The sequence below is a fragment of the Canis lupus genome, chromosome 1 (assembly GCF_048164855.1).
Source record: "Canis lupus baileyi chromosome 1, mCanLup2.hap1, whole genome shotgun sequence".
Lineage (NCBI taxonomy): Eukaryota > Metazoa > Chordata > Mammalia > Carnivora > Canidae > Canis > Canis lupus.
This window is the reverse complement of record NC_132838.1, coordinates 85,778,047-85,791,549: the sequence shown is the minus strand read 5'-3', so window position 1 is coordinate 85,791,549 and position 13,503 is coordinate 85,778,047. Positions and strand designations below refer to the sequence as shown.

The window sequence follows — 13,503 nt, the reverse complement described above, 5'->3', positions numbered from 1 at the left end:
ATTTCAGACTCTCTGAGGACTGATCTCTTTTCTGTTCACCTCAATTTCTCAGAAATAGCTCTTGGGAAGAAAAATTTAAGCTAAAACCTGGGTAATTTACCAGAGCTCTCTTCCTTAAGGGTACCTGAACTGTATCTCATCTCTCTTCTCTATCAGTCCCAAAAGATATTTAGACAAGATACCTGCTTGGTATCTTAGCTTCTCCATTGCTGCTTATGAATTAGCCAAGTGGTAATGAAACTATGTATTCTCTCTTCTTTCCAAGGCCTTGGTCCTCCTTTTCTTGCTACTTATCTGGTTCTTTCAAAGGTTCTTCTATTTTTCAGAAGTTGTGTATATTCGCCTATCCCATCTTGATGTTTCTGTAAGTTCTCAGGATGTGGATGCTTTCTCTTGCTCACTTCAGTGTGTTATTTGGGCAATCCACCCCATTTTATAGTGCCCTTTTCCAAAACACTGCTCTAAAATTGCAACTCACAGTTTATATCTATGAGCTTCCCACCATTAGGAATTTAGAAGATAATCCACAAGGAACATGACACTAGGGAGAGGATAAAGAGAGAGGGGCTTGTTTTGTTTTGTAACTTTTGCTTTAATTTGAATTTATAAATAAAAAGTCATTACTGTATTTTTATTTTTTAATTTTTTTTATTACCGTATTTTTTAAAATGAAGAGTCTTTATTTTTGCTCCATGGTCTACATACAAGACAGTGAAGCACTTTGTGATACCTTAAAATGCTTAAATCTTATAAACACCTCACCTTCAGAAATATTTTTTTCTTTTACTTATGTATCTCTCAATCTCTATCCAGAGAAGTAGAATTATTACTAATTGCTATGGATCAGCTATCCTTTGTACAATGAGGGCTTTTTTTTTTCACTTACCATCCTACCATAAGCATTTTTACTTATTAATGCATGCTTCACAGAGTTTAATTCAAAATTTCCCTATTCTAAATAATGATGCAATAAGCAGATACATATACATAATTATTTTATCCTTTTTCACTATTTTCTTTAGATATATTATAAAGCTTGAGAAGCCAATAACAACAATGATCTTAATAATAATTAAATAAATCGTCTTTGCAATATTAGAAACCTGTATTCCATTCCTAGTTCTATAACATCCAATCAGTTTGACCTCAAGCAAATGATTACTCCCTTCAGCACACATTTGTAAAGTGATGACAGCACACCACTACTTACTGACTGCTTAGGGTTGGTATGAGGATTAAATGGGCTAATGTAAAATTAAAATATATATATAAGGAAAGTTTTGGTGGTGATGGATATGTGTATGGCATAGATGGCAGTGATGCTTTCATCACTGTATACTGGGGTGTATATTTATCTCCACAAAACCAGTTGTATGCATTAGCTATATATCATTTTTATATGTCAATCATACCTCAATAAAGTAGTTTAAAAATTATTTATAAATAAAATCTGTTTGTCACCAGATATTTATTAAGCCATTAATTAAAAAGTAGCTATTATTATTATCATCATTATCAAAAATAAATAAAAGATTATCTACTTTTTTAGAGAACAGATTTTATTTGATTGACTTATGTCAGTAGAACACCTCTTTGTATATGATTTATTCCTATTTTTATCACCTTTAGATAATATCATTTATTTCTGTCTTTAGATTTTATCAATATAGCACCAAAACTGTTTCTTGAATATCCCCTGTAATGATAAGGAAGTTGAAAACATTCTTTATTGTGCTAGAATTAGTAGGAAGAATAGGCTATCTGTACATTATTAATCTCTCTTTGGGGTGTGTTGTATCAAACTTGTTCTTCAAGTTAATACAAATATTTGTGTGTTGTGTAATAAAAATACCTTTTCCACCGTTGTATTCTTTTCTTTCCATCCAATGAGCCACCTGAAAAAACTCAACTTTCTGTTGATGCCAAATTTATTCATCCAGGTACTCCCAGCTCTTCCACTTCAAAAGAGGCAAGTGAACTCAGGTGCAAAACATCCATAGGAGTGTATCTGGAAGCAATTAAGGTCTAACTTCAAGCCAATTCTAAATAAGAGATGTTGTAATAAATGCCACACAGTAATGAAGACAAAAATACATACTCCTGCAATGAACACTTCCTCACCATGGGTCAAGACCTTAATATCTCTGATGAAAGATCCTCGTGTCTATTGAACAGGGACAGATCAAAGCAATTCTATTAGAACAGTGCATAGAAAAGAGTGCTGTGCACCAAAGAAAAGATTTTGGAAGCTATAATCTGTTGCCTTGTTGCAAACATGCCTGAAAGCATATTTAATTAGTAAGTGGCATGGGTTATGTTGATTTCACTCTGTTTTGTTGGAAACCCCTTGGGCTTTCAGATCTCCATCATCTAGGTAGAAATACAAAAGATTTGAGTCATGATCCAAATTAAGCTCAATCTGAGCCTATGGAACTTTTTGGGTTTTTTTATGTTGTTAAAGATCTTAGAATTATAAAATATACTAGCTAGTTCTTATTGCCAATAAATTTCTTGGTGATAGAAACCAAGAGGGGGTGACTTCCCCCTCTATTATTATCTAAGAGGCATTCATTCTGAGAATCAAAGAGCCTGATTTTTTTAACGGCACTGATATATGACAAACAGTTTATATCAATATTGGTTTGTGAAAACCTTTTTATTTGGGGAACAGAGTAGATGGAAGGAATAAGTTATCCCTCAGGGCCCAGATACATGCTTGTTCCCTGACTGGTTTCGACCTGGTATTTGACCTGGTATTAACGAGGCTAATTGCCAATATCTGAATAGTGAGAATATTCACAGGAAAATCATAAAAATCCAAAAATATTGCTCTCTGTGGGATACCCCTAGAAACCAAACTTGAAGTAGGTAATACTGAACTACACAGAAGCCTTTCTACTTGAAGGCTTGAGGCTACTCCACATTCCATACATTCTCTTCCTTTGCCATAAGCTCTAAGGACTAAGCTTGACTTACTCTCATCTCAAGGACCTGCCACTGTAAAGAGCCAGGGACACTCTTCAATCATGAGAGAAAGGTAAGGAAAGTAACAAATGCCAAGAGAGGCCCATTTTCAGACCTCTTATTATGTAAGAAAAGTGCTTCTCTATTGCTAAGGCTCCTGTTAGACAAATTTTATCTTCCTCATACATGGAAGTATTCCGCACTGAAATTCATATCCTTATCCCTGGCATTTTGGTAATTTCACTAATGAGTGATCATGTTCATCCATTACTCTGTGGTGTTTTCCAATTGGCTTGGTAGAGCATGGTGATGTGCGCTTCACTATATTTTTATAGAAAATTAAAATATCTTGTTATAAGTCAGAATAACCTTTAAAGATGACCATTCTTTGGCCTATTTCAACATTTTATTACCTTTAGAAAAATCATCTCTTATTGAGAGATTGATTGATTGATTGATTGATTGGTTTAGGAGGGGGCAGATGAAGAGGGCAAGAGAGAATCTTAAGCAGGCTCCACACCCAGAACAGCACCCTACTTGGGGCTTGATCTCATGACTCTGAGATCAAGACATGAGCCAAAACCAAAGGTCAGAAGCTAAACCAACTGAGGTACCCAGACGCCCCGAGAGAGAGATTCTTTAATCTTTACTAGTTTCTCTCCAAGAGAAGACTTCCATTCATACCCTGTTGCCCAACATGAAAAATCCTTTCTGCCTTCCCATTCATTGCTGCAGAGACTCACTCATCATTGCTCGACAACTCAGTCCTAATCTTCTCCCTCAGTTTCTCAAATATTCTTAAATCTCTTCTTTCAACCCAGCCCGATTTCTCACCTCTCTTGTGCCTGCAAGTCCTTTCTACAAATAACTTCCTTTTCTACAAATAACTCCTGGCCCTTAGCAGTGAAAAGCAGTCAGGTTGGTTTCAGCTTCCTGTTCTCATTGCTTCATTTCTCACGCATTGGTCCAGGCTGCACGGCCAAGCCCCCATATTATGGAGACAAAGAAATTCTCGGGGATGTGAAAAATGGAAGAGGTTCTTAATATTGACCTGTCATTTTTTTCCTGGACCATTACAAAGGAGAAGATGTCCAAAAGACTAATATGTTTAAAAGCAATTATTAAAGAAGCACAACCAAGGAGAGAAATATTTTTATTATCATCACTTTGTAACATGATTGTTTTCCATATTCTTCTATAAAAGATGTCTTTAAGCCTTCTCTCTTACATTGCTTTGGGCATTGAAAACCCCTAGGCTTTTAACAGGTCTCTAAACTTGGAGTAACCCTTGAATGCTGTTTTTTTCTTCTATTGGCTCAAAAAGGAAAGTATTTGGCAATTTAGCAATTCTCTCTGTTAATCTATGCTCGGCTGGAGCTAACTGTCCATTTCTTGAGAGGGGGAAAAGTGGCTTTCTTAGTCATAAACCTGACTTCATAGATCTTGACTGAAACCAAAGCATCCAAAGCTCAAAGCAAAATTATAGATGGTTTCTCTGAATGTATATTTGAAAATCATGAAGTTTGACTCTCCGGAAGGCGAGGATGTCTGTGTCCCATTAAGTAACTGCAAACTACGTGCAATTTATGTTTAAACTAAAATCTGCGTTATTAAAAAAAAGTTTTATAGCCTTATTTGTCCTAGGAATACCTAACATGAATTGTTTCCAATGTTAGAGAGGGTCAGGCCCTTTCTGCTGCTGCATATTTGAAAACCCACCTGAAGCCAATATATTAAGAAACACTAACAGGGTCTTTTTCTATAGGGAATGAGATTATGAGTTGACAGTTCTGTAATCTACATCACGCTCCATTAAAAATTAAGCTTGAACTTATAATTGTCAGGAAAGGCAATTGGAAGACTTATTTTAATAAAAAGATCTGGGTGTGTGAAGGTTTATTATTCTTTTCCATGAGGAAACAGCCACTCAGGTCCTCTATGAAAAAATCTATTGGCCATCAGCTAAAAATGTTACCTAGATTTTTATAGATCCTGAAGGAAAAGTGGGGAAAAATGATTAGGGGTAAGATAAAATCTGTTCTTGGAAGAAAGAGCTCTTTTTTATATTTAAAATGTATAGCAATTTCTAAAGTGGATAGACACATTTCTAGTCACATAATGTTTATCCCTATTTATGTGATGTTATTACTTTGAGTTAATAGTACTCACATTTTAGCAATAGTAGGTTTCTAGAAAACAGCTCCACAGAACCCCCTCCATTAGAAGATTTGGTTCTGAAGTGCTCATCTTCCTTGGGGCATCAATAAAGATAGGCTGGGTTATGTTGTAGAAACAAACTCCAAATCTCAAAATTTAGCATATGCAATTTGACTCTTCTCTTGCAGGCACAGAGCCATCTATGGGACCAGGAGCTCCCTAGGGCAGCTCCCCTCCAAACAATGACTTGAGGATCATATAGAAAGAAAGAAAGAAAGAAAGAAAGAAAGAAAGAAAGAAAGAAAGAAAGAAAGAAAGAAAGAGAAAGAAACAGTTCTACCATTTGGGACTGCAGTCACATGACAGAAGGAGAAAGAGCTTGAAAAACCCCATACTCTGGCTCTTAAATGCTTCAATCCAGAGCTGACACGCCATTTCTGTAGCCCACTGGCCAAAAGTAGCCTACACCGAGACTGGGATATGCAGGAAAGCATATGCAACATTTGACAAATTCTATGGTCTATGCTTCAGTATACATGCCACTTGGAAGTCTCATCAATGAAAAGTCCAGACAATACCCAGCTCTCTTTTTTTCCTGACCAAGCTACCCTAGAAACCAAGAATTTTCAATGGTTGGAGCTACAAGACAGAAAGAGCCTGAATATCTGTGGTATCCCTGGGAAGGACTTGACTCTAGTGAGCTACCAAATTATATCTGACTTGGGTGAACAAGAAATCAACTTTTATATATTAAGCTGGTGAGATTTCAGGAGTCATTTTTTTTTCTTATAAATACAGTATTTATTTGTCTTTCTTCTGTTAAGCCTGAGCCAACAACTATCCCTAGGCTGCCTGGGGATGGTATAGGAAATGGAACATATGGAGCAGACAAGACACAGGAGAAAGACCCATGGGAGGTAGAGATGGCTCTGTCATGTGGTGAAGAGGACGAGAAAGGCCACGATCAGGCAAAAAAGCCCCATGGCCTCCAAGAGGGTAACATCCTACGCCATTCTAGACATTCTAGCTATTGCTTCAGAGAGGAGTTCCCGGTGTAGCAAATGATGAGGCTCCCAAACATAGTCCCAATTCCAGCCCCAGAGCCAGCCACCCCTACCATGCATGGCTGCCCCATCCCAATGCACTTGGCTGCTGTGCCCATGTCCCTTGAAATGGTGTTGGTTCAGAAGCGGTGGCTAGAAATAAATGAGGTCAGGAGATTTGCAGCTGTCAAGCCGCTGAGGCTCTCATCTGTCAGTGTCTCCCATGGTTTTAGCACCACTGCAGACAGTTTTCAGATCAAGAGCTGAGAGGTACTCCTGACGAAGAAAGGAGTAGAGGCAAACTTTGCATTCTACTGTCCATTTTCAGGGGGTGAGGGGCTGTGGCAGGAGAGCTGCTCCCCCAGTGAGAGAAGACAAGGGTTCAGGGGTCATCTTGTTATTACAATATAGCCTATCTTATCCTGAATAATACGATTAGATTGAAAATGTCTTCTGTCTTCTGCCAACCCAGGTCATCAACTTTGCTACAAATTTTACCAGTTCTATCCTCAAATAATCCCCAGTTTTGTCAGAAACAATTGTCACAACCTTGACTCTGTAGTGATGGTTAGCTTTGCCCTGGAACTTCTGGGCTTAAGGGTCTCTGATATTTTGATTTATATATGGGAATGTGGTTTTGTTTTGTTTTGTTTTGTTTTGTGTGCTCAGGAGAAGCAAGAAAATATTTTAACCTATCAATTTATAGGTAACTCAAAATAAGTAACTCAAAATAAAAAACAGCAATATAATTAGAGCTCATTGAAACTGTTCATGCCAGATAAATGTAACAATCTGAGAAAGTTTATAACCAATGGATTTAGACTGTTTAATTTCTCTAGAATTATTGCTGGTCATGAGTTGAGAGTTCATGAGTGGAAATTTTTAGGAAGGTAAATGGTTTCAAAGGTATGTTGAAACATCAGAGATCCTCTTTTTTAATAATGAGCATTAAATTAAGATTCATATACATTTTGGATTAACTTCATCGTACTAAGCAATTAATCATGGCTTGCCATGTCCATATTCTTCATTGCTTTTAATACCTTTAGTCACGCAGGGTGGATGAGCTTGCATTTCATCAGAAACAATTCCAAGCAAGAAAGCATCAAGGACAATGACTACCTATGGCACGGCTCTGATGACAATCCTTTTAAGGTAATCTGCGGCTCCTTGAGAGATTCATTGGATTTCTTGGAGTCACCAAGATTCCATAAACAGATTAATTTTTTGTTACATGTAAAGACAACTAAATGCTTAAGTTTGGAACTTTTCCAGAAATAACCAGTCAGATTTTAACTTTATTTTGAATATTTGCATTAAATTTAATAAACAGGTTTCAAAGTGCTAATATGTTCCAATCATTAGGTTAGGCCCTTTGGAGCCTGGGATAGCTAAGGTAATAACATAGGCCTTTCCCTTCATGTACTCACATCATTTTTTTAGTGTATTTTTCTTTTTTTATTTCTTATTTTGTTTTTATTTGTTTAGTTTTGTTTTCCATTTTTATCGTGTTGTTTAACTACATTTAAACACAGAGTTATGAGATCACGTTCTTTAGAGCCATTAAAATAAGATAGTAGAATATATATCATAAGGAAGAGAAATTTTAAGGCAACATAATTTTTATCCAGTTGAATACATAGGTTTTACAAACTATGTAGTCACTAGAATATAATATAATGAAACAGTATTTCCTTTCCCACATTTTCACAATGAGTCAGTCCTGTCTTACAACCTTTCCCTTAGTTTCTGGTTGCCGGTCAAGGCGAGAGGGCCATGTCTTTCTCACTCTGGACACAGCTTCAGCTTTAGGGCTGCTCCTTGGTTTGATGACTGACTCAGAATGGCCTGGGAGATAGAGAGTTGGATACCCCAAAACGTATCCTGATTAATTCATTTGAATTGTTGCACTTGTTGGTTTTCTGGGTTAGATGAGTAGGAAAATATTTTCCAGAATCTATTCACTGAAATAATGTGAGACTCAAGTTTCTGCTAACATGAGAGTGCATTTTCTATCACTTCTCTGTAGTAAACCAAAATTACACACCCGATTTTCACTTTAATGTAACTGAATCCAGAGGTACTATTTGTGAGGTAAAGCTTATTCCAATTCATCACTATATATTTAATGCTCTGATAAAATTGCTGGCTTTTTCTTTTTTAAAAAAGATTTTACTTAGCGGAACCTGGGTGGCTCAGTGATTGAGTGTCTGCTTTTGGCTCAAGTCATGATCCCTGGGTCCTGAGATTGTGTCCCATATTGGGCTCCCTGCAGGGAGCCTGCTTCTCCCTCTGCCTATGTCTCTGCCTCTCTCTGTGTGTCTCTTATGAATAAATAATAAAATCCTTTAAGAAAAAGATTTTACTTTTCTATTTATTTATTTATTTAGCATGTGAGCAGGGAGAGGAACAAAGGGAGAGAGAGGGAGAGATTCTCAAATAGGCTCCATGCTAAGCATCAGCCTGACAGTGGCTCAATCTTATAACTCTGAGATCATGACCTGAGTTGAAACCAAGAGTTAGATTTTCAATCAACTGAGCCACTCAGGTGCCCCAGATTGCTGGATTATTCTTATACTGGTATGCATCAACAATATGTTCACATTTATTATAAGATTCCATACATTTAATATTCGTTTATTATCTCTAATTTTCTCCCCAAGTACTTATTTATTTCAAGTGGAGTTATGCATTTAAAATACTCTGACAAGATCCCATAAGATCACAGGTGGGACAGATATACAATAATTAAGGTCAAATAAACAGCTATCTTTGGCAGAATGATTATTAGTTCTTTTCAATAGTTGAAACAACATGAGTATATGATTCATAAATACACCAAATAGTAGTACCTTTCTGTAGTGAAAAGAACATTAAGCTTCAGAGTTTATGATTTCATGTGATTAGCATATCAGCCAGGATTCCAACAGAATAAAGGGTGGTATACTCAAACTGGATAATTGATAAGATTTTAATAAAGATTTTTTCTTTAAATATATAGGGTGAGGCTTTAGGAAGACAATGAGGGCTGCTGCTGTTTCCTGGGACCACCACCACCAAGGAGCTGTTTCTCCCCCTAGGCCAGATGACAGAGGAGAACAGTCATGAGAACCCAAACTGAGCACTATACAGAGAATATCATCTAACAATGACTTCCAAATCTCCCACTAGTGTTTTCCTTTGGCCAAACTCAAGAGGATGTTAGAGGGAAAGGGAACCATTGCAGAAGCCCCTATGTACGAATTTTCCAGGACACAAAGCAGGATGAAAAAGGGTAGAATGTTAATCTGGGGAAAGAGGCAAAAAGATATATACCTAGCACAACTAGTGCATATGTTTTAAAAATAAATTTAAATGGCAGGCTTGCTCTCTGGGTAAGCTGGACTCCATCTGCCCCTCCTGTCATCAAGTTTTTTGTTTGGTCTGTAGGAAGAGAGAAATACATTTTCATAATACATTTTCATAGTTGGCAGGAGGCTCTTTTTTTTAAATATTTTATTTATTTATTCATTCAGAGAGAGAGAGAGAAAGAGAGAGAGAGAGAGAGAGGCAAAGACACAGGCAGAGGGAGAAGCAGGCTCCATGCAGGAAGCCCAACGTGGAACTTGATCCCGGGCCCCCAGGATCACACCCTGGGAGGGAGGCGGCGCTAAATCGCTGCGCCACCGGGGGCTGCCCCAGCAGGGGGCTCTTAAGAAGTAAAACAAATCAGAACAGGGGTGAGGTAGTGTTTATCTCCTACAAGGCTTGTTGGACTCCTTCTGAGACAACATGGAGAAGTCAGTAAGATGGACTGAGAAACCACGGGAATCCTGAGAGTTTGTAGAGCCCTGGTGACAAGATGAAGAGTTGAGATAGGTTATTCTCCTCCATCTTTGCATGGAATCCAAGAATGTTCCGGCAAACCCAAGATTGGAAGCTTTTGGAGCATCTGGAAACAATATTATGGGCACTACTACTGAACTCACGGGAAAGAGTAACAATGGCACAGCTCTTCCAGATGGCTTTAGGGGCAGTGGAACAAACCACAGACAAGAGCTGGTGGGGGGGGGGGGGAAAGATCAGCACAAACGTAGTAGTATGCTGGTAATGTTTAACAACCAGCTTTCATGAGTGAAAAAAAGGCATGGATAATAGTATTTGACCCACAGCCAACATCAAGCTACCATCATAAATTTACCTAATGCAGATTTTGGAAGAGGTGTGCACAGTTGGCTCTGGTGAGCTCTGGTGGGAATATAGCTCAGCATAGCACTGGTCACAAACCTCATTTCCTGAATGTAGCTGAAAACTGGCTTAACATACATGTGAAATACTTTAGGTGGCTTATACTTTCATGATCATTACATTCTACCAACCAAGTGGATAAACTGTTGTCATCACGATTTAGGAATAAAAAGAAAGTATTACTTCATTCTTTTCCCTATAGTCTGAGGTCAGTGAAATCTGAGACATCTGGGCGGCATGAATAATATGTCATAATTATAAGTTCCTGATAGTACATCGAAGAGCTCTGTGTATGTAATAAATAGGAATATAAGTAGGATGGAGCATTACAGTGTCTAACACAAGGTCATGTGGTCCTAGTCGTGTATTTCCTTTGCAGCTATGCAACTACCAGTTTTTTTTCTTCCAGTTTGACAGCATTATTTCTCTTTCAGGCCTGCTTCAGTGACTCTCTCTTCCCAATAGAACATAATCGCTTCCTTGGTTGAGGATTTTCCCAAGGTACCATGTGACTGCTCATGCCTGCTTTGACTCAGCAGTGACTTCTGAATTTGCATGGGTGAAGTCACATGAATTGCTCCAGTCTCATCTTCTATTTCCTGGCCCTGCCATTTCCCTCTTCACATCCACTCTTGCCTGCCTTTGCGTTCCCTCATATTATCCCCCAGGTTCAGCTACGCCCTCTGATTCTGCAGGTTCTTGGAAGTTGCTGGTAGTCTGGCTCATGTTGGGTAAACTATGACACATGCTGCTGAGAAATTAGATTGCTGCCAAATATTAAAACAGGTATTTATCCATTTAAAAAGTTCAATGTAAGCAAAAGGTGTCAACTGCACCATTCTGTGTCCACCTTCAACATCATTTTACCCCTCCTTGTCTCTTGCATGATCTGTAACCTAGCAAGCAAGTTATTTAGCAAGTGCATGTCTTTTGAAACCTAAACTAACCTATAACCATTAAGAAAACTAAGAAAATCAACTCTTATTGGCTTTCTCCTAGTAGAATACTGACGGCTAGAAGATATTTTAGAAACGGGTGAGCTCCCTTGTTCTCCAGAAGTCATAACACAAATTAAGTCAGCACCTCTCTGGTTAAGAAATCAGCCTTGTAGTAAAATACTATTTATATCTGATGTTTAACCTGCTCACTCTTCTGGCCAGAAGACTTGGAGAGTTAATTCATTCATTTGGCCAACAAATATTTATTCAGTGTGGACACTTTGAGAATGAAAATATGAACCAGAAATGGATTCTTCCCTCAAGGGCCTACACTCTACTAGGAGAGATAAAGCAGGTTCACAAATAACAATGCTACAAGGTGAAAGGTAGAAACTCATTAGAATTAGGAAGAAGTAAAAGAAGGAAGAAAACATGCTTTCAGAGGAGTAGATATGAGGAAGAGATGTTTGAAGGATGGGGACTGTGGATGTGAGCCAGCTGGAAGTGAAACATTGAGTGGGGTATTCCAGGTAGAAAGGAAATGTTGAGTCATTTAAAAGAACAGTAAACAAGCTGTTTTAATCAGATATGGTGTTCAGTATAAGGGGCACTAAAATTAGGAAGGGAAAGTGAGGTGGTGGCAAGTCTTGAATGCCTGATTAAGGTGTAAACTCATTAAGGGCATTGGATCAGAAACCTAAATGATCCAGAATTATTTAATGAGGACATTTAATCTGGTGGCAATACATAATATGTATGAAATGTGGGGGTAAATTATATTAGGAGGCTATTGCAAATATAACAAGTCAAAAAGTATTAAGATTCTAAACTATGGCAAGCCCAGTAGGATAGAGAAGGGGATCAGATAATAATAGTAGCTAAAACTTATTGATTATACTTATACATCACTGCCATGTATATACTAGGCAGTGTGCAAATATTTTTGCATGGATTATCTCATTTTAACATCACAAAAGCAAGTAAGATAAAGTGGAAGAAACAGAGCTTTCTACTGTGTGGAGGGTCAGCAAGCAAAGGCTGACTTCAGTACCTTCCTGAGACAAGTGGCTGCCGAGCAAGTGCTTCTCTCCTATAAGAGGTTTCAGATTGGCTGGTAGATCAAGGGAAAGGCAAAAAAGAACTGTGAGTTTATTCACAAGCTCAATGATTAATAAAAGGCAAAATATGTGAACACCATTTCACACAATAGATATAATTATGATTTTAATGCCTTTTTTAAAATTAAGATTTCTGAGATTTGGAGTGAACACAAAATGACAGTCTCCTCAGTAAAATGATTTGATACATTGGAGAGTCTTGGTCATCTTTACACTGAATGTCAGGAAAGATAGATAAAGAGTTTGCAAGTTATGATACCGAACAGGATGTGTTCTAATTTGAGGGGAAGAGGAATCAGTCCAAGCAGTCAGATAACAAGGTTCTTTGCTCACTGGATTATCCACAATTCATACATTTCTTTATAATTAATCATGTCAACAGAGGCAATTTGTATCCAAAATTTGGATGAAGTATGTTTAGTTCCATGAGCTTGATTTCTGTCTACATAAAGCTCTTTGCCAGTCTAATTGTATTTATAATTTATTTCTCATAAAGGCTGATTTCATCTCAAGGAAGAATACACACACACACACACACACATATATATCTATATATAATATATAAGATACATAATATAAAATAGTTATTTATTATATATAATATATGGGATATTATATGATATATATACACATACATAGATACACACATACACACAGTTGTATTAGTAAGCAATATTATCATACCCATTTACAGGTTAAAGACATAGCTGAGGCTTAGTAGGTTAAATAAATTACTCCAAGTTGCACAGTAAGATTCAAGATTTTAAGATCATTGGTTATTTACTTTTTAACTTATTTATGTCTATCACACCAATGAAAATATAATGCTGATGAAGACAGGTGAATAGATTGTTGTTCATACCTACATCTGCAGTACCCAAAATCCTGCCCAGTTGATCGCTCTTGGCTGCCTAGATGAGATGCTATTGGCTGCCTAGATAGAGGCAGATGTCTGATCTCCAAGTAACTATTCTCAGCCACTGGACTTCTTGACTTCCCTAGGGATGATCAGAGATATCGAGGGATGAAGAGTAAGGGGGAAATTCACAGGTCAGA

General features: G+C 37.5%; 1 long non-coding RNA gene across 1 annotated transcript; it reads left to right on the top strand.

The window, feature by feature from the left end:
* The first annotated feature begins 5,313 nt into the window (after window positions 1-5,313).
* Window positions 5,314-11,555, top strand: LOC140621124 (uncharacterized). The gene is made up of 4 exons (XR_012020867.1): window positions 5,314-5,879; window positions 7,214-7,319; window positions 10,826-10,892; window positions 11,087-11,555. It is a non-coding gene; the product is annotated as an uncharacterized lncRNA (long non-coding RNA).
* Window positions 11,556-13,503: the final 1,948 nt, after the last annotated feature.